We start from the raw sequence: 20,825 nt of genomic DNA, 5'->3' as shown, positions 1-20,825 counted from the left end.
GGTAACCCCACCGCCACAAAAACGCCCAAAATGGGCACATTAGCCAATCACGGATATATGGGACTCGGTTAATTTGTTCCGTATAGACTGAAAAACGGCAGAACCGATTTTCTCGAAATTTTCGCATATTGTGTAGGTTTTTCTGGAAGGAAACATATAATATATAATTTTTCGGTATCGGAAGTGGACGGCCTTCCGCCACCAAAAACACAACCCAAAGTCAAAAGTGGACAAAACGAGACAATATAGGTATCAAATGAAAGGAATTGAAGACCAGAAAACGAATACGGTATTAAAATTTGGGTCCAAGTACCCAGCGGGTCCAACCCCCAACCCCAAAACTCCTCTAAACAGAGGACTCAATATGGGACTCTAATGAAAAGTATTAAGCAGTAGATTACAAATATGGCATAAAACATTAGGTCCAAGTAATGGGAGGTAGCCCACCCCCAAATGGGCATATTAGCCGACCATGGCTATATGGGTCTCAAATGAAAGATATTAGGGAGTATATTACGAATATGGCATTAAAATTTGCGTTCAAGTCTAGGTGGCGCTATCTTCCTAAAGATACGGCAAATGGGTTATTTGACCCATTTTGACAATATGGGACTCAAATGAAAGGTATTTGCGAGTAGAAAACGAATTTGATATCCAATTTTGGAGCCAAGTGTTTTGGGATACGTCGTAAAGCACCCCCTAAACTGAACTTCATTTCCGTTGGGAATAAAGAATGAATTTGATATCTATTTCAGTGCAAAGTGCCGCCCCAGTCCCAAAACACCCTCCAAACGGTTCATATTTACCGGCCATGGCAATATGTGGCTCAAATTAAAGGGATTTGGAAGTACAGCACGAATTTGATACCCATATTTGAGTCGAAACGTCTGAGATTCCATCCTTCCCCTAATGAGAACATTACACTAAGGAAGAACAATTCCACAAGAAATCGAGAAGAAGAAAATTCTCACACATCAATGAGTGCTTTCCGATTCAAGTTTAAATTAAATGATAAGGGACCTTTTTTATAGCCGAGTCCGAACGGCGTCCGGCAGTGCGACACCTCTTTGGGGAAAATTTTTTAAATGACCATGCATGGCATTGTACCTCGCAAATGTCGCCAACATTAAGAGGGGTAAACACCGCTTTGTCCGATGTTCTCGTCAAGCATTCGAGTGCGTTCAGCGTCATAGGCTACATTGGCACGAATTCGATATTCGCATTCAGGGCGAAGTGACCCCACCCTAAAAAGATATTTGAGATTTAAAGAAGGCGCAGCGGCGGGCCCGCCTCGAAGTTTTTTCTCAGCTTTTTTGTTAAAAAATTCCAATATTGTACACAGACTTTCTATTAGAGTTAACACAATTTATAAAAATTACACTTAAAACGCATCTACATTAAGTCTTTCTTGGACACTATAAAATATGTCTCGCACATTTAGGCCGGTTTTTTATAGGCTTTTTAAGCACTTTGCAGCAAAACAAAAACTCGGAAAATCGGACCATAAATGCGCTTTTGAGAGCCCTAACAAAATTTTGTAGGCCCCAGGTGACCAACTTTGAAGGCCCCCATTGGGCCCCTGGGATTTCTAGGGCCCTAAAAATGTGCATATAAACTGGATAACACCTCAGCTATAACCATTATTTCCACTTATTTTTTCCCCATCCCACTGTGGGACATATCCCGTGTTAAGAATATCGTATTTTAGCTATATAGACAAAAATGATAAACTATGTTCAATTAAGAAATTTTCACATTCATTTAAAAAAATTGGACCTATAAAGGGATTTGTATTATTGATTAACAATTTTGCAATTTGAATTTATGATAAGGTCAAAAATTCAATTAAAGTGGTTATTAACTTAATAACCCATTAATTTGAAATTTGCTATTTCTTTTAAAAACGTTGTTTCAATAAAAATAAAAAATTGATATTTTTCATATAAATAAAAAAAAAAGAAATTGCGAAATATATTGGCTAATATATATATATATTTTTTCTTAATGATCCCAGGCTTCTAAAACAAAGAAAAATTGTCGAAAATAGGCGATACCGTCTGTAAAAAGTATTATAAACAATAAAATTTATACATATTTATATATTGGGTTGCCCAAAAAGTAATTGCGGATGTTTTAAAAGAAAGTAAATGCATTTTTAATCAAACTTAGAATGAACTTTTATCAAATATACTTTTTTTACACTTTTTTTCTAAAGCAAGCTAAAAGTAACAGCTGATAACTGACAGAAGAAAGAATGCAATTACAGAGTCACAAGCTGTGAAAAAATTTGTCAACGCCGACTATATAAAAAATCCGCAATTAGTTTTTGGGCAACCCAATATATATATATACGTATTTAAATGAATCATAATAAATGCCAATCTTAGCATTTTGCGTTCAAAATCGCTGAGCCGATTTTCTTGAAATTTTCACAGATCCCGTGGTGAAAATAGGGTACTAAATTTTTTGATATCTGAAGGGGGCCGCCCCACCCTAAAACCTACCACATATATAATTAGATCAATCACGACAATATGGGACTCAAATGAAAGGTATATGAGATAAGAAAACGTATCTGATATTCAATTGTCGGACCAAGTGTTAGGGGACCACCCCAACCCCCAAAACACCCCTAAACGGACATATTTAGCGACCATGGAAATATGGGACTCAAATGAAAGGTATTTGCGAGTAGAACACGCCTCTCCCAAAAACATCCCCCAAAGGTAACAAATTTACGACCATAACAATATGGGGCTCAAATGAAAGGTTTTTGAGAGTAAAGCAGGAATCTGATATCAATATTGGGGAAAAGTGTCTATGGGGCCACCCTACCCCCACAAAACAACCCAAATAGAAAGTATTTGCTGACTATTGCAATATGAGGCTCAAATACAAGGGTTTTTTTTTAGAGTAGAACACGTATCCGATATATATTTTCAAGGCCAACTCACTGAGTGGCCGCTCATCCCCCAAAACACCTCCCAAGCCGGTCATGGAACTATGGGGCTCAAATTGAAGGTATTTGCGAGTTGACCACGTATCTGATATCAACATTCGGGATCAACTGTCTAGGGGACGTCCCACCACTATAACAAACCCCAAATAGGACGTATTTGCTCACATAGACAATTTGGGTCTTAAAGAGAGTGTAACTAAACATTTATAGTTTTTAGGGTCAATACCCAAACCGGACATATTTGCTGATATTTGCAATAAGGTATTTAAATGAGATTAGAAAACAAATTTGATATCCAATTTTGAGGCCAATGACAATATCAAATAAATGATATATGAGAATAGAGCACGTTGCTGATATATTTCCCGGGCTTAGTGTTTGGGGGACCACCCCAATCCCCAAAACACCCCTAAATAAGGCATATTTACTGGCCATGTCAATGTGGAGCTTAAATGAAAGGTATTGGGGGGTAGAGCAAGAATTGATACCCACTTTCGGGACCAACTTTATAGGGATATACCCCTTTCCCAAAATACCCCACAAACAGCAATTTTTGACTGACCATCACAATATGGGACTGAAATAAAGGTATTTGGGAGAAGAATACGAATTTTATATCCAAATGTAGAACCATTTATTTAGGGCATCACCCCTTTCCCAAAACACCCCCCAAAGGGTAAAAATTTTTCGACCATGCCAATATGTGGGTCAAGTGAAAGGTATTTGAGATTAGAAACGAATTTGATAACCTATTTTGGAGCCATGTGTTTGGGGACTCCTCATCGTACACTGGCTTTAAACCAATGGCAATATGGGGTTTAAATAAATGGAATTTAAGAGAAGAGCACGATGCTGATATTTATTCAGGGCCATGTGTCTGGGAGATCTCACCCCCGAAAACACACCTAAATCAGACATCATGAGAATATCGGGCTGAAATGTAGTATTTTAAGAATGGAGTACATTTTATTTACATCCAAACTTAAATTCGTAGACCAATAGAGATCATATGGGATTCAGATAAAGGCACTTATATTGTTAAACTGTTAGTCAAGCGCTATACTATTTTCGTAGCATGGTATTTCACTAAAAGCTCTTTAATTGTCGAAAATAAATATTCAAAGGAAAATTTTGCTCCATGTAAAGTAAAAGAAGGCGCAGCGGAGTGGGCCCGATTCAATTAAGAAAATAAGTTTGTCTATGAGATGCTTAAGTGAGTTTCGGTCATAACCTCACACAAATAACAATTGAATATTGGCGCCTTTTTCTTCCTTCTCCGAAAGTATGAAATCAATAACATCTATTGTTGAGGGATCGCTCATACAGTCTACAATCCTAGCCTCCTCTTTTACCTTTTGGTTCACCACTCTACCCTCCAGGCAACAGTTGTCTTCATGGTTCATTCGACGAGAAAAGGAGGATCGCAGCGGCACTCGCATTCCCACAACGTTCAGAAAATGGGAGGTAGATACTCTTACACATAACGAAGAGGAGGTTAGTTAATAAATTCGGGTACGGTAAGACCACATTGTTTTTCTTTCGCTTTTAAAGCAACTTTAGAAAACATCAGAAATATTAGTAAAAAATAAGTGTTGTTAATTGGAAAAAATTTGCAGAAGAAAACTACACGAAGCATTGCATTTTATGTTGTACCAAATAGCTAACGTTTCGTAGTCAAAAAATATATGTGAAATTATGAAATTCAAAGTGGTACGAAAAGCATAAAAATCATTTAAAACTACCTAAAAATTGTAAAGCAGCAGAAAATTCCAAATTTGCTCATATAAAGGAAAAGCAATCTAAACAAGTAAAAGCCCGCTAAGTTCGGCCGGGCCGAATCTTATATACCCTCCACCATGGATCGCATACCAAATAGCTAACGTTTCGTAGTCAAAAAATATATGTGAAATTATGAAATTCAAAGTGGTACGAAAAGCATAAAAATCATTTAAAACTACCTAAAAATTGTAAAGCAGCAGAAAATTCCAAATTTGCTCATATAAAGGAAAAGCAATCTAAACAAGTAAAAGCCCGCTAAGTTCGGCCGGGCCGAATCTTATATACCCTCCACCATGGATCGCATCCATGGTGGAGTTCTTTTCCCGGTATCGCTTTTTAGGCAAACATATGACAAAAGGAAATAATTGCTATGATATTGGAGTTATAGCATCAAATTATCGTCCTATTCGGACCATAAATGAACTGAATGTTGGAAACCATAGTATAAGTCGTTGTGTAAAATTTTAGCCAATTCGAATAAAAATATCGCCCTTAAGGGGCTTAAGAAGTAAAATAGGGAGATCGCTTTATATGGGAGCTGTGTCAGGCTATAGACCGATTCAGGCCATAATTGACACGTATGTTGAAGTTCATGAGAGAAGTCGTTGTATCAAATCGAATAATAATTGCGACCAAAGTCAAAGTCAAGACCCCAGATCGGTTTATATGGCAGTTATATCAGGTTATGGACCAATTAAAACCATATTTGGTACATTTATTGAAAGTCATAACAAACCACCTCTTGCAAAATTTCCGCCAAATCGGATAAGAATTGCGCCCTCTAGTGACTCAAGAAGTCAAGATCCAAGATCGCTTTAATCCATCGAATGGACAGACAAGACTAGATCGACTTAAAATGACATCACGATCACGAATGTATATACTTTATGGGGTCTCAGAGGAATATATCGAGGAGTTACAAACAGAATGACGAAATAAGTATACCCCCATCCTATGGTGGTGGTATACAAATTAGGGAAAAGCTTAAGTGAAGAAATAGAAAAATTTATTGCAATGGCAAAATGGGACTTATTTTGAAAGAAAAAAAAAACAACCAATATATAATTCTATTCCTCTTTTTGCCGATATACATATTTTCGCAAATTCCCCTTTCACTTTACGTTGTGTCTATCCCCATTCCATTCTTGTGTCTATCCCATTGAGTGATTATATTCCTATTGTTTGAGTCCACATTGTGGATCATAAATTGCAGTGCTCAGTGTTATTTTTTCAATACATTTTTTTTAAAACTCTTTGCATAGATAAAGAAGCTTCACAAAATAACTTAAGTCTGAAATACATAAAATTTGTGGCTAACAGTAATTATGTCGTATAAAGCGAATATAAAGGATTATACCAAAGCTCGATAACCAAAGGTATTTAAATAATTTTTTCGGACTTTCCATTGCTAAAATCAAATTTCCTTACATTAAAAGTACTGCATGATAAAGTTAATGTTGCTTTGAATGAATACCGTATACGGAAGTGGCTATGAACGGCAAATGACGGAATCATATCTACCAGTCTGGTGTCATAAATAACTGATGGTTTGCTTGGGCGTATGTCAATATAAAGGGCAAATTTTTTTATACTGGATGGTTGGTAGAAGGTATTCTCCAATTTAGCGCCACCTATATGTTGTTGTTGTTGAGTAAGGTTTTAAACTCGCGAGTAAATTTCGTTCAATTTTGTGTCATGTTTATGCGGCTATAGCGCGAATTAATCATTGCGAGGTAGAGGATATGGTTTACCGTCGATATTCATTGGTTAATTTTACGTGACAAAGGCAGACAACGAGGAAAGTTTTGTTTTCACCCTTCTCATGCGAATTTTGATTTGAAAGAAGACGATATAATATCGTTTTATTTGAAAGGTTTACAATCAACCTTTTTCTACATACTTAGACACGATACTCTATAGACACAATCGGTTGACCAGTATTAACATCACTTTACTTCTAGTCCCTTTCGAAAGACACTTTTGGACTTTCATGAGGTTACCTATGGTTTATAAATAACCTTTGACAGGGTTACAGGTATCTATACTGCCCTTTCCTTCGTTTCATTGGTTTAGTTACGGTTTACAAATAACCGGGATAGAGTTATTATATACTGCCCTTTCTACTTTATTTTGAAACCGTCGTATTCACTCTAATTTAAATTAGCCTCAAGTCTTGCGAATACTTTTAAATTGGAATTTAATTTTCACGGCTCATTCAAAATGCAATCTAATAATATTCCCAAGAGACGATCGACAGAGTTTTTTTTTTCTGCCAAAGAGTTTGGTACGGCTGCTTCGGCTTCTAGACCATCGTTCATACATGTGGCTCTCTGGGAACAGTCTCTAAAACCCCATAAGGATTTACCTAGCTGGTTCCAAATGGAAGAATTTCTGAGAAATCGTTTTGAAGTTGTTGAGCGGATATCCAGTATTGGGGAAACAAAATACAGGTTGAGTTTCCCTGCGACCAATTCGAATCAGTACGAAAATAAGATACAAACGTATTCGTCCGTTGAAAAAGAAAATCTTGTTTGCATTTAATGCAAAAAGATCATCATATAAGGTCATATATCCCCAGGAAAGTATTGATTTTGTTTATAAAAATAAAATGTGCAACAATTGTTTGTGTGATTCATACATAAAGGCCAAATGTAGACCATCATTCTTTATTACATCTTGAGACCAAGAATGATTCACTCAGAAATAAACAAATTGATATGAAAGCCAATTGTTCCAATACTTCGCAGGTTGTTAATGATGAAGTATGCCAAAAGGTAAAATTAGATGACGGTCCGGGCATGTCATCCCAAACACAAAGTTCACACGTGCAGGCGAAAGTTTTAAGTGGTAATGAGACAATTCTGTTGCGAACGGCTCTTGTTCGTATAGAATATAAGGGGGAATTATTCACAATTGGAGCGCTGATAGACCCAGGCTCCCAAAAATCGTTTCTTAGCGAAAAAATTAGAAATCGTCTTCAACTTCCTTACGAGAAAACCAATTATATCATATCTGGTATTGGAGAAATTGAACAGAAATCGGATAAAGAATATCTTATTTCTTTCGGTGAAGTCTATAATTCTACCGAAGCTCACGATTTCTATAGAAAACCATTGGAGATTAACAAAGCGTAAGATTCTATCATCAGTGGCAAAGTTATTTGCACACTTGTGATCATAAAGGTTAAAATGCTCATGTAGCAACTTTAGCTGGAGAGATTAAACTGGGGTGAAGAAGTCAGCTCAGAATCTCTTTCACTATGGAAGGAGTTGTTGTCAGACTTACCCTAATAGAGTCAATTTCAATACCGAAGTGGATGAAACTTACTCCCAGTGAACAAATTGAGATTCATCGATTCTGTGGTGCTTCCATTATATGTACGGTGCCAGACTGAGAGTTATGTGGTTATTACGAATTTGTTGATAGCAAAAAGTAAGGTAGCCGCATTAAACATGTTTCATTTCCAAGACTAGAGCTCGAGACTGGTTAAACATGTAATTGCCACCTTTCGTTTTGACAAAAGGTCAGTGACTTTGTGGACAGATTCTGCCATGGTCTTAAGAAACGTTCGTGGACAATCGCACTTCACAAATTCTGGACCTAGTTCCCAATGCCATATTGAGATATGTGCCAATTTACGATAATCTTGCTCATCTTCGGACTCGTCGACGCAAGCCCCAGGTAGAAAATTCTTTATGGTCTCATGGTCCCTCGTGGCTTACTACACCAGAATCAAACTGGCCAAAATAAGGCCAGTCCTGGGGGCGAATCCCCAGGACGGGAAGTGGTGGAAACATTACCTTGCACTTCCGAGGAAGACGAAATAGTTCAACGGGTTTCCTTATACCCAAGAGCCCAATAGTTTTTTCATACGTATTTGGATTCTTTTTTCGAACACATCGTATTCATAGAACAGTAAGGGAAATGAAATTCACCAAATCACGTCATATAAGTCTGTCACAGCGTATGTTCTATGGATTGAAGTACGATTTAGTCATGAATTCGAATCCACTTCCATCCGAGAGCTCTTAAATAGCTTTAAACCCATACCTCGACTCAGATGGTGTAATGAGGGTCAATTGTCGTTTGTCGGACTCATCTTTCCCAAACAACCGGATGTACCCTATAATTCTCCCTCATAATTCGAAACTTTGCCATTTAATTTGGTCTTATTTGCACACATTCTTGCCTCATTCGGGGTGCAACCAAATGGCAAGATTTGTGCATAAAAGGCATCACACACAAATGCAAAGTAAATTGCATTATTTTCAAACAAAAGCCATGCCCTCAAATGATGGCCCCATTGCCACCTGAAAGATGCTTATTAACACCACCTTTTCATATCACTGGTCTTGATTTTGCCAGATCTTTGAGCTTGAAAGCTTATTCTTGCGCAAATCCCCCACTATGAAGACATTCGTCAGTGTTTTTGTTTGTTTGAAAACAAAAGCCATCCATTTGGAGCCATGTTCTGAATTGTCTGCTGCTGCAATTGAGGCGGCATTCGCTTGCTTTGTTGGAAGGCGGGGGCTCCTCCATAGGGTGATGTCCGATCATGGAAGAAACTTCATTGGAGCCAGCAGAAATTTATTACGCGAATTTAGCCAGTTTTCAAACTCTGTCTCTCATGACATTTAACAAAAATATTCCATACACGGATTTGAGTGGAAATTTATCCCACCCCACGCACCTCACATGGACGGCCTTTGGGAGGCTGCCGTATAGAGCTTTAAGCCTCATTTTAAGAAAATTGCTGGTGCATATAGGTTCACGTTTCAACAATTTGCGACTGTACTCGCCAGAATAGAGGGAGCTTTGTAGGAAGATCCAGCAGGCTTGGCTGCTCTGACGACCGGGCATTTTTTGAAAGATTCAATCATAATGGCTTTGCCAGAATCCAGTTCATTAAACATATTCCTTATAAAATTATGGCTTAAACTGAAGGTTCTCCATCACCAATTTACGCAAAAGTGGAGACAGATTACCTTAAGGCACTCCAAAAACGTTACAAGTGGCAGAACCCCACTCCCAATCTCAAGGTAGGCGATTTAATCGTTGTAATAGATGATATGCTACCACCCAGTGAATGGCGGTTGGGTACAATCCAAAACATTTATACTGGTTCAAATACTAGGGTTCGAGTAGCAGATGTATATACTGAAACTGGAACCATAAAGCGTCCTATTGTAAAATTATGCTACTTGCCATTTTGCAACACATCTGATAACGAGGGAACAGTCTCATAAACTTTATGTACATACACGCTGTTCACAACGAAGAAGGGTTACCCTTTAAGTAATATATAATCTAAATGCAAATGCAAAGTTGTCCATGGACATGGTTCCATGGACTTAGGAACTGGGGCAAAATTCTCACATATCAATGAGTGCAGTCCGATTCAAGTTTTAAGCTCAATGATAGCCGAGCTTTTTGTGCTTAAAAGCTTTTTATAGCTGATTCCAAACGGTATGCCACAGTGCGACATCTCTTTGGAGAGAAGTTTTACATGGTATAGTACCTCACAAATGTTGCCAGTATTAGGAGGGGAAAACCACCGCTGAAATTTTTTTTCGGATGGTCTCGAAGAAAAGACAACAGAAGCCTCAACCGCAACCAAAGCAACAACCTATACAAAGCCAAAGAGATGTTACCGGCCCTGATAACTTTATCCTGTCTGAGGCTATTTATTCTCTTGCTTCAGTTTTGTGAGTAACAAACCAATCTAGCAGCACCTAGGCCAGGCGGCATCTCCAAACTTCATCAGTTTGGACTTATCACTAATAGATATATGAATTTAAATTTTTAACGTTACATATATATGAGAAGTTGTACGATAACTTTAAACTTTTAAGTATTTTGTGAATGGATTAACCCATTTTATAACCCGAAGCCTTTCGGGTCGACGCAGTCCGAGTTAAGGCAGTGGGCGACGAATGCGCATGCAACATTGTGGTACATTGTGGAGCAGCGAAACGGTCGGTAGGACGGCGTAAATCTTATGGGGGGATCCAGATCGTGAGAAGACGAGGCTATTACTGAGAAGAATTGGTATCACAACACCACACACAAAGGACTACGAGCTCACTTATGTAAAATCGGTGCGGCAAGTGATAGCATGTGTAGGGCATGCGAGGAAGATGGTGGGACGTTGGAGCATTTTCTTTGTCATCATTGGCCGGCTTTCGTGTACAACAGATACCGGTACTTAGGTGGAGACACAATATCAGAAATGAACCAACATAGGGGAGTGGTATTGAAAACAATTAAGGATTTTGTAGGTAGCACGGAATTCCTAACTTAAAATTTTCTTTTTAGAAGTTACTTTATATTGGTTGCCTAAAAAGTAATTGCGGATTTTTTAAAAGAAAGTAAATGCATTTTTAATAAAACTTAGAATGAACTTTAATCAAATATATAATTGTCATTTTGTTCGATAACCTTTTGCCATCTTTCTGGTAAATTTAGTATTCCACGCGCATAGAACTTCTGGCCTTTATCTGCAAAAAACTGAACATAGTGCGATTTTATAGCCTCTTCATTGCCGGAAGTTTTACCATTTAAGGAGTTCTGCAAAGATCGAAATAAATGGTAGTCTGATGGTGCAAGGTCAGGGCTATATGGTGGATGCACCAAAAGTTCCCAGCCAAGCTCACTCAGTTTTTGGCGAGTGACCAAAGATGTGTGCGGTCTAGCGTTGTCCTGGTGGAATATGACACCTTTACGATTGACCAATTCTGGTCGCTTCTCCTTGATGGCTGTATTCAATTTGTCCAATTGTTGACAGTAAACATCCGAATTAATCGTTTGGTTCCTTGGAAGCAGCTCAAAATATACCACACCCTTCCAATCCCACCAAACAGACAGCATAATCTTCTTTTGGTGGATATCAGCCTTTGAAGTGGTTTGAGCTGGTTCACCATGCTTGGACCATGATCGTTTTCGACTAACGTTGTTGTAAACAATCCATTTTTCATCTCCAGTTATGATTCGTTTTAAAAACGTATCGAATTCATTGCGTTTAAGGTGCATATCACAAGCGTTGATTCGGTTTGTTAAATGTTTGTTAAATTTCTTTCAATACATGTGGTACCCAAATATTAAGCTTTTTCATCAGTCCAAGACTTTTTATGTGATAATGAACGGTTGATTTTGGTATATTTAACTTCTCTCCTATCTTACGCTCAGTTACATGACGATCCAATTCGATTAATGCTTTGATTTGGTCATCATCAACTTCATTTGGCCGACCTGAACGTGGCTCATCTTTAAGTGAAAAATGTCCAGAACGGAATTTGCGAAACCAATTTTGACACTGTCCTCCTTTTAAGGCTTTATCACCACACACATCTCGTAACTTTTTAGCAACCTGCTCCGCGTTTTTTCCTTTACGGAAATAATAAAGTAAAATATGACGAAAATGCTCCTTTGTGGGCTCCATATTAAAATTGACGCCAAACAAACAAATGTAAACAAAATTTCGCGCACTTTTTTTCTAAAGCAAGCTAAAAGTAACAGCTGATAACTGACAGAAGAAAGAATGCAATTACAGAGTCACAAGCCGTTGAAAAAATTTGTCAACGCCGACTATATGAAAAATCCGTAATTACTTTTTAGGCAACCCAATAGTTTTTAGAGCGCACAACAAGCCGATTACTGGCTTAGGTGTATGTCCATAGTGTCATGGGGCGTATTAATATCTGCACCCCCTTTTCAACCTAACTTAACCTAACCCATTTTATATACTTAGTGAATGCGGATAAAAATTGTAGAAACGAAGCAGCCAAGAAAATAAGTTTTCCTATGAGATGATCAAAGTGAGTTGCGGTCACTTTTTGCACAACCTCACTCCACAAATAACAATTGAATATTAGCGCCTTTTTTCTTCCTTCTTTGAAAGTGTGGAATCAATAACATCATTGTTTGGGGGATCGCTCATACACTCCACAATCCTAGCCTCCTCTTTTACCTTTTAGTTCACCTCTCTACCCTCCAGGCAACAGTTGTCTTCATGCCCTTCGAATAAGTTAATATGCAGAATCCATGGTGCTGGGCTCTTAAGATTCGACCCGGCCAAACTTTTACTTTTTTCGTTCTACTGATATGCTTTGTACTCTTGTGGGTCTCTGTATCCTTCGTCTTCTTTTTGATTTATTTTCTTTTTTAAGACGAACACAATTGATCTAAGGTCTGCTAGCAAAGGGCTGTAACCAAGGTTGCTAGTCTTGTGCCCTCCTGCAAAGTTGTTGTACTAATTGGTGTCGTCCAGCGACTCGCCATCCAGACTCGGCTTAGAAAATGGCTCGTTAATATTTATTTATTTGTTTATTATGCATTATAAGCCACAAGTGGGCGATTAACAATCACAATATTTAGCATCAAATGGAATGTTATAGGGCTAATTTGCAAGGCAAAAAGTATTTTTTAAAAGGCATACCCTCTATTATTTTGTATCCTAAAAAGCAGAGGCTTTCAGTAGTACGATTCTCTAAGTCTTATCTTATTTAAACGATTTTAACCGTCGTTTGAAAATTGTTATACTACGCCCCTATAAGTGTAAATCGGCTCTTCGACTTTTTTCCATTATCAAAAAGTCGATTTTTGTTAAAAAAAAAATAATTTTTTACACAAAAGACTTTAAACTTCCCACAGATAAAAATATTTTTCTGAGTGTAATCACTCCTATCCTATGGTGGTGAGTATAAAAAGTCATTCTTTTGTGTAAAAAATTATTTTTTTTTTTTTTAACAAAAATCGACAACGAACACATAATTCTTTAGCGCAATATGAAGTTCAATATTGCACAAATTTAGTTAATTTTAATAAGTGTTGAGGTTCAAACATTTTTGAGTGTATGTTTGCAATACATCGATATATCAACTGACCTTACAAGGTATATACATACATTGCAAAAGATGTTTGTGTTTGTTGCTATGGGCATTGTCGGATAAGTTGGATTTGAATAAGGGAAGTAAGATTTGATTTGTTCTCTATTGCGCTTGTGAAGCAAGTCGCCTTAAAGAGCCCTGTTCAAATTCAGATCTGTGCTTTACAAACTTCTCTAGTTGGGGTGGTATGTAAAGCACCATGATCCATTTGACATCATCCGCTGATGATTTTTCTTGGTCGAAAATGAAATCGCGATACGGATTGCCAGTCAAATGCTTCTTGCAACAACACACTTTTGCTGACTTTTCTTTGAAAAGAAAGCGTTAAACAATGGCCTTACTCCGGACAGTATCCAGCAATGGAATCTCAATATTTCTGATTGTCATAAACTTTTAAAACGATTTCGAGTTATCTATGTGTTTGTCCGCCAGTCATACAGCCTTTAAAAATTAAGATATTGAGCTGAAATTTATATTTTCTTTCCATACACTGGTGAAATTTCTTGAACCTGTCAAATTGGACCATATTTGGATATAGCTTTAGAGTATTAAGCCCATAATTATATATTTCATAATTGGCCTCGTGCGACTTTTGAATTTCCTTATTGGTTTTACTTGTTTTAATCGTCATGACACGGATCACGCAACTTTTAATCCAATTGAGCCAATTCGGTTCGTAACTCGATCTAACTTCTAAACAGAATACAAAGCAAATCTATGTGAGCTTTTGGTAGGTTAGGTTGAAAAGAGGGTGCAGATATTAATCCGCCCCATGACACTATGGACATACACCTAAGCCAGTAATCGGCTTGTTGTGCGCTCTAAAAACTATAAAGTAACCTCTAAAAAGACCATTTTAAGTTAGGAATTCCGTGCTACTTACAAAATTCTTAATTCTTTTCAATACCACTCCCCTAAGTTGCTTCATGCCTGGAATTGTGTCTCCACCTAAGTACCGAAATCTGTTGTACGCGAAAGCCGGGCAATGGCAAAGGAAATGCTCCAACGTCTCATCATCTTCCCCGCATGCCCTAAACATGCAATCACTTGCCGCACCGATTTTACATAAGTGAGCCCGTAATTCTGTGTCCCGTTATGATACCAATAGCTATACTGACCTCCTTCTTACTTTCTTTCAGTAATAGCCTCGTCTTCTCACGACCTGGATTCCCCATAGGATTTTTGCCGTTGCATGCGCATTCGTCGCCCACTCTCTTAACTCGGAGTGCGTCGATCCAAAAGGCATCAGGTTAACCAAGTTTATTGACGGCAGTCCTCTGGCCTTCACCGCCAAATCGTCTGCCCTTTCATTTCCCCTTACTCCGTTGTGGCACACCCAAACGATGCGGATTTTGCCTACCTCAGAGAAGGCGTTAATCTCCTTCTTACGCTGCAAGACTTTTCGTTCCCTAGCCGTCCTGGTTGTTATTGCCCTTATGGCATTTTACTGTCCGTGAAGATGTTCACACTCGACGTTCTTGCGTTAGCACCACACCACTTCACGCATTCCGTGATCACCCGGATCTCCGCCTGCAGGACCGTATTATGGTCAGGCAGTTTAAAACATATCTCATTCCCTGGGTTCTCAATGTAAACCCCCAGGCACACTCTGTCCTCTTGATCCATCCGTGTAACTTGATCTTCCAGATGACAATTGTAGGGTTTTGTCAATCCAAGACTGTGCCGATGGCAGCAGTGCGTCGCACTCGACTTACAGGTTCATCTCAGGTATCCAATCGGAAACCTCTTCCAGGTTTCCTATCGTCCCCTCGATTATACCGCGATGGTATGAGCTGCTCCCATCTTCCCATCGCCTTAAGTCTGATATCCGCAGTGGCTGCCTCACATTTGATCTGTATGTCAATGGGTCGGATATCAAGAATAGTGCCCTACTGGGCGTGGTACTCACTTTTTCTCCATAGCAGCCCACCAAACTACAGAGGCGTAAGTAAGTCTTGGTCTAATCACGCTCCTGTATAGCCAGTGGACTATCCTCGGATTCCGGCCCCATTTCAAGCCTACGGCCCGTCCATGTGAAACTTCCAATTCAGTTTCCTGTCCAAGATCACACCTAAGTATTTGACCTTGTCAGATATCGAAATCGTCTTATTAAGGAAATGTGGTGCGTTAAGTTGGCCCACCTTCATCTTCCTCGTGAACAGGCATATTTCAGTCTCCTCTGGGTTAACATTGAGACCTCTGGGTCTAGCCCAGTCATATGCCATATGCAAGACCCTTTCGGCTCTTCTGCATAGCTCGTTCGGATCCTTACCCTCCTAAGTCAGCATCCGTAATAGGTCATATATGGTGGTCACCCATAGGAGTGACGATAAAATGCCCCCCTGTGGCGTGCCTTGTGCCACTTTCTCCCTTACATTTATTGCCATGGGACACACAATTTATCCACCTGTTCCTTAGCATATGGTTTATCCAGTCTCTAAGGACCGGGCTTACCCGATACTGATCTAAGGATTGGCTCAGTGTGTCGGCCCGCACATTGTAAATAGCCCCCTCGATGTCAATGCATACCGCCAGTGTGTACGTTTTGGCATCGAAGGATTTTTCTATTTTATGCACAACCTCGGGTAGGGCAATCTCCACCTTCTTTTGATATAAGCATGTTGTTTGTATTTGTAAAATGCCCCTCTGTGGCGTGCCCTGTGCCACTTTCTCCCTTATATTTATACCATGGGACACACAATTTATTCACCTGTTCCTTAGCATATGGTTTATCCAGTCTCTAAGGGCCGGGTTCACCCGGTACTGGTCTAAGGATTGGATCAGTGTGTCCGTCCGCACATTGTTAAAAGCCCCTTCGTTATCAAAGCATACCGCCAGAGTGTATATTTTGGCATCGAAGGATTATTCTATTTTATGCACAACCTCGTGCAGGGCAGTCTCCACCGACCTTCCCTTGACATAGGCATGTTGCTTGTATTTGAGCAGTTCGCTGGATGTCCTACTCTTTATCATGGTGTCCACAATACATTCCATGGTTTTGAATAGAAAGGACGTAAGGCTTATGGGTCTGTAGGCCTTTGGTGTCGCATAAATTGCCTTGCCTTGGCTTAGGTATAAACACCACCATTACCTCCAGCCAGGCTTTCGGAGTATATGCAAGTCCTAGGCATGATGCGAATGTGTCTCCGTGAATCCCGTAGTACCCTGTGGTAATGGGTCGTCTATTAAGGTTTCAGTTTGGACATGGGTTTTTTAGAGAAACTTTTTTATCTTGGCGGCGTCATTAATGCTATCGACCTGTTCTCAGAAAAGCTTCCATGAGGTACGTTTTGCCGCTCTGGTAATCTTACTGTATTCTTTGAGCCGTGTGTAATATACATCCCAATAAACTTCCCCTTTTTTACGACGTGCTGCGGACCTCTTTCCCAATATTGCGAATCTCCCCGGTCATCCAGGGGTTTTCTTGGGCTGGTTTCCATTCCCGAAGAGGACAATTATCTTCGAAGGACCCCACCAGAGCAGTCGTAATCCTGTTGACATTTTCGTCAATGTCTTCTATGCTTGGACAATCTAATTTATCTTGTCCAAGTCTTCTTCTGAGTAGTCTTCTGAATCTTGTCCAGTTGGTTTTCAACTTATTCCGGAAGCTTGTCGGATTCGGCGCTGGCTGTGCTATTCTAAACCTAATGTAGCGATGGTCAGAGAAAGAGTGTTCCATGGAGACCCTCCAATCCTGAACCTCATTGATTAGATTTTCCGAACATATCGTCACATCTAATATCTCCTCCCTAATCCTATTAACAAAGGTAGCTGTGTTATCGATATGGGCATCTTGGGAGTAGGTGATGATCTCATCATCTGCTCCCTGTTTTTTACTTTCCTGTCACTGCACTTCGTGATGTCACCGTTTTAGGTTAATTGCCCAGTCTAGTCTTTCGACTCTTTATAAAGTTGGTAATGGTTCCATCGACGGGTCCCTGTTCGTTGAGCTGCATTGGGTTTCCATTCCCTGTACTGCCTAATGTTTCAATATTAGGATCTTTGCCTATCTTAGCCTTCCAAATCTTAAGTAAATGGGCTTCTTGGGAGTAAGTGATGGTACCATCATCGGACCCCTGTTCATTGGGTTGCATTGAGTGTCCTGTCGCTGTGCTGCCTAATGTTTCAATATTAGGATCTTTACCTATCCCAATATTCCGAATCTTCAAGTCGGTGATGGGTCCGTCGTTGGGTTCCTGTTTGTTAGGCTGTGTTGGATCTCTCCCCACTGCACTGCCTGATATTTTAGTATTAGGATCATTGCTTCCCCTAGTCTTTCCAATATTGAGAGATGCCGTAATTGTCTCGTTGTCGGCCCCCTGTTTGTTGAGCGGTGTTGAGTCACCTGCCACTGCACGGCGTGATGTCGCAGAACGACAATTTCTGCCTATCTTAGTCTTCCCAATCTTGAAAAAGACAGCTTTGCTTCCGCAGTGCTCCATGCCTTTAGTCTTAGCCAAACTTGTCACGGAGACTTGATCAATGCCAACCACAAAGAGAGTTCCTTCCTCCTTCTCCTCCCTGTGGAAGACCTCCCACTTCTCTGCGACCAAACCTTGGTTTTGCTTGCCCAAGAATCCCAACATGCGTTCCGTCGCAAAGTTTACTGCCCCATCCATTGATGAAGACCATCGCCTTTGTGAGCTGGGGGATATCCATCTTTCTCACCCGGTCGAACTTTGCGCCCTCCTAGGGAACGTGAATGCCTCTGACGAGCTGTTTGACGGTATCAATACATTCCGCCGACGCAAACCACAGCGTAAAGATATCCCCTCTATACTCGCAGCTCATCATTTGTATGGGTGGGACCGCGCTTCCTTCGTTCTTGTTCCGACTTTGTCTACCTCCGCAGGACACTGTCTGGAGTCTCCTTTGCGGCATGATTTTTCCAGAGTACTTGAAAGTGGGGAGCTCTTTTTCTTCTTCAGCATTTCAGCAGTGTTACGCTCTTCGGGAGATCTGATTCTTTTTCCAGCTTCCGTAGAAGTGCCTGGAATGTCAGTTCTATCCCTTCCAGCATCCTGCACTTTCGCCCGATTGCGTTGCCGGTACATACTCTCCGGTATCTTTCGTCGTGCACCGGATCGCTTTCTCGGTCTGCTTGTGAGCTTAGCAAAGCCATCGCTCACTCGCCGTCATCTCTTGATTCGTCTGCGATGACTGTTTTATTGACTCCGTCGCTGTCTGAATCCGAGTCAGAAACACCACCTTTTGAGATGTTGAGTCTTTGGAGTCAATTTCTAGCCTCTCCAAAAGGCTTTAAAATATTTTTTTCTTTGAGGAGCGGAATAAAAACACGTCCGCTCCACACAACGGCTACAATTTTTTTTTGGTAAAACCGTCAATTATTATCAGATTCCTTTTTATTCCCAAACTAGCATAGATCCGGTCCGCTTCGCTACACCGTTGGATGATATCCGAGATGACATTACAGTGGACTGTACATTGTTAAAGCCTTCAGGCTCTCAACTTAGTTTTTCAAAGTGTACTTATGTACTAAAATTTATAGCTCTAGCTCAATTGCGGTACTAAACGTACTATTTCTCCAACTCTCGGTTTTTGCAAAAATTTTTTCGAGACGCTCTTTAATTTGAGTCCAATTACATAATTCTAACCCTTTCCGTTTGCGCTGGGCAAACATTTGCCATTTCCTACTTTTCACTAAATCCCGCCTTATCCCGTGGCAATGGAACAAGAACAACATTCGTGCAAAATTTCATTATTATGGCTTTTGCCGTTTGGGCTGGGCGATGATCAGTCCGTCAGCCCCGTGTCTCTTTTATGTATATAGAGATACCTTTCCTTTGAGTTCCATATTGTCGTGGTTAGTCTATAAATCCTTTGGCGGGTTTTAGATATCAAATTCTTGCCCTACTCCAAAATACCTTTCATTTGAGACCCACAATGCAATTGTCGGTTAATAAGACTTATTTGGGGGAATGATGGGGGTAGGGTGTCCTAACAGACACTTGGTTTCGAATGTGGATAACAAATGTTTAATCCACTCTTAAATACCTTTGATTTGAGCCCCATATTGTCATGGTCGGTACATATGTCCTCTTTGGTGGAGGTGGGACGACCCATATACACACAATTGGATATCAGATTCATTTTCTACTCTCAAATACCTTATTAACCTATTTGAGACGATTTTAGGAAGTAAAGCGATACATAGATACTTGTACACAAATTTTAATGTCATATTCGTAATCTATTCCCAACTTTTATTTGAATTCAATATAGCCTTGATCGGCTGATATGCCCCGATTTTTTGTGCCAAATTCGTATGGCAAATTGCAAATTTTGCCCATGAACATTCTATTAAGGAACAGGGGCAAACTTCTCACATATCAATGAGTGCAGTCCGATTCGAGTTTAAGTTCAATGGTAAGGGGCCTTCTTTTTATAGCCGAGTCCGAACGGCGTGCCGCAGTGCGACACCTCTTTGCAGAGAAATTTTACATGACATAGTACCTCACAAATGTTGCCATAAGGAGCGGATAACCACCGCTGAAATTTTTTTTGATGGTCTCACCGGGATGCGAACCGAGGCGTTCAGCGTCATAGGCGGACATGCTAATCTCTGCGCTACGGTGGCCTCCCATATGGGAGTGGCCATATTCGTATAAGCTCCTCAATACTTTTCACTTAAGCCCCATTTGCCATGAACGTCCAATATAACGGTTTGGATAAATTTTGTGAGTGGAGCGGGCACCTGGGTACTTAAGATAAATTTTTAATTTAATATTCGTATTTTACTCTCCAATACCTTTCATTTGATTTCCATATTGTCCGGATCGGTCCACTTTTGGTCGGAGCTTTTTACTTTCTTTTTTAAACACTCCATTTCGAGTTATTTTTGGTATTTTTCTCTGTAAAGATCACTTTCTATAGCAGAAAGAAAAAAATTTAAAGCAGGCGGCTACAAAACTCGTCTTGAAACTAAATCCATTTTGATTTTTTTTACTTTTTTGATTTTTTTTACTCTTTTCGACTTTGAATTTGTTTCACCTGTTTCGATTTTTAATTTGTTCGACCTATTTCGACTTCAAATCGATTATGCGACTTTTTTGAAGTCGAAAGTCGACTACTTTCGGACTTTTTACACGAAAAGTTGATTTATTGATTAGTCGAAATTCTCCTTAGGATGTACATTTTTCTCACTAGGTCGAGGTTTGCGGCCTACCAGGGAGTATGGATAC

General features: G+C 39.7%; 1 protein-coding gene across 1 annotated transcript in view; it reads left to right on the top strand.

Moving 5' to 3' along the window:
- LOC106088930 (neuronal calcium sensor 2) overlaps positions 1-20,825 on the top strand; it is a 128,025-nt gene that overhangs the window by 9,332 nt on the left and 97,868 nt on the right. The window lies entirely within an intron of this gene.

Source organism: Stomoxys calcitrans, chromosome 1, assembly GCF_963082655.1.
Source record: "Stomoxys calcitrans chromosome 1, idStoCalc2.1, whole genome shotgun sequence".
Taxonomy (NCBI): domain Eukaryota; kingdom Metazoa; phylum Arthropoda; class Insecta; order Diptera; family Muscidae; genus Stomoxys; species Stomoxys calcitrans.
The sequence above is the reverse complement of the archived record's forward strand: the minus strand, read 5'-3'. Positions and strand labels throughout refer to the sequence as shown.